General features: G+C 40.2%; 1 long non-coding RNA gene across 1 annotated transcript; it reads left to right on the plus strand.

Moving 5' to 3' along the window:
* The first annotated feature begins 378 nt into the window (after positions 1 to 378).
* Positions 379 to 1014, plus strand: LOC120679257. Its single transcript, XR_005677079.1, has 2 exons — positions 379 to 439; positions 792 to 1014. It is a non-coding gene; the product is annotated as an uncharacterized LOC120679257 (long non-coding RNA).
* Positions 1015 to 1765: the final 751 nt, after the last annotated feature.

The following is a 1765-nucleotide window of genomic DNA, read 5'->3' on the forward strand; positions in this document are numbered from 1 at the left end:
CCGCCTAGAAGCCAGGAGCCTTACCCCGCCCGTTTCCTCCTCCGCCATCACATTAGCCAATCTCGCTGCGCCATCCATCTGATTCATCAGATTCAGCTTCTCTGCTGCAGGTGGCTCTACCGGATCAAGCCATCAGTGACCCACGAGCCCTTCCACCCACGAGCTCCTAAGGTAATGATTCTATAGCAGAATTGGATCTTTTTTTTCAAGCAATAAAATTAAAACAGCAAAAGTATTTCTATATATGAAAGGGACATCTTGATCTGTTCTTGGAGCCTTAGAGGGGAGAGAGGAGCTGGAGTCTGTTGAGGAGTGGTGCTCAACCTCAGGGAAGGAGGTGGGGATAGCTCCCATGCTAAACATGGTCTTCCTTTTTTTAACAGGTCTTGCAAAAGCACCTTGGGAGGTAGTACTCCTATGCTGTTCAAGACATTGTCAGGTACTATGAGCTACTTTCTTCAAACTTTATTAATTATATGAGCTCTAGGCCCAGATTTGGTTGATGAAGGCATGCAACTATTATTCATTTTATACTTGAAAAATAAAATGAACTGTGTTATAAGACATATATATTCTTTCGCATATATATGCATAATTATTATTCAGTTTAGGAAATGCTCTGTGTTATAAGACATAGATATTCTTTCGCATATATGTGCATGATTACTATTAAGTTTAGGAAGTGCTCTGTTGGTCTACAATTTCTACTAATATAAACAAATATTTCTTTTTCATATATGGTGAATGCACTTCTAATATTTTTTGAATTTTGAATGCATGATTGCTTGCAGGGAACAAGTCAAGCCAGAAAGGAGCCATCATAGAGGCATTCTGGGAGGGGTAGCCTTCCTGTTTCTTGTCGGAGAGGTAAATGTTCTGAAGTTTAACATTTATCAGACTCAGTATATCAACCGTTTGTCATGAAATTCTCTTATGGGGTAATCAAGTAAACTATCACATGCCAAATGTTCCTTTCATGAGAACACTTCCCAATACTATGCCCCTATTGCTCTGTGTTGCATGCAGCATGTTTAGCTTTATCGCAATGATTGTCAATTATAGTATCGCAATGTTTGGTATATTACTCAAACCTATGATTCTCAGTGATTTAATGCTTGGTACTTTATTTTCTTAGATTTTCAGATCACTTGATGACATGATGAGAAAATTGTTTTTACTGATGCATCTGTTATTGCCTATTTTATTATGCTTGACGGTTACATTAGTTTTAGCTAAATCCACTCATGTTCTCGTGTCTATTTTGAGAATTGCTTTGCTGATAGGCCTCTATATGTGTGAGCAGACCAGTTTCTGGTACAGAGCTAGAAGGCATGAGGGATAGCGATGCTCATCTACTATATATGTTGTACAAATGATGCAATATTATTATATAAAAATATTTTTTTATGGGAAAAAGGTCTTCACCGCCGGTTCATGTCTTCAACCGGCGGTGTTGATGTCTCCATCACCAACGGTTCCAGATACGAACCGGCGGTGATGGGTGCACATCACCAACGGTTCTGGAACCGGCGGTGATGGCCCCACTATCACCAACGACTTAAATCCAATGGTACCCAAAACCGTTGGTGATGTACTTTTAGAACCGGCGGTGATAGGGGTGGCTGTAGTAGTGAAGTTACGTTCATTTGCCTGAGATAAGTACAAAGTTTTCTTCCATCTCTGGGGTAATGGAGGACCACCATGGATCAGTGAATCTCAAGCGTATTTCAGAGAAGAAGCTTCTTCTTGGACTTCTATACCCATG

The sequence above is a fragment of the Panicum virgatum genome, chromosome 6N (genome assembly GCF_016808335.1).
Source record: "Panicum virgatum strain AP13 chromosome 6N, P.virgatum_v5, whole genome shotgun sequence".
In the NCBI taxonomy this organism is placed as follows: Eukaryota; Viridiplantae; Streptophyta; class Magnoliopsida; order Poales; family Poaceae; genus Panicum; species Panicum virgatum.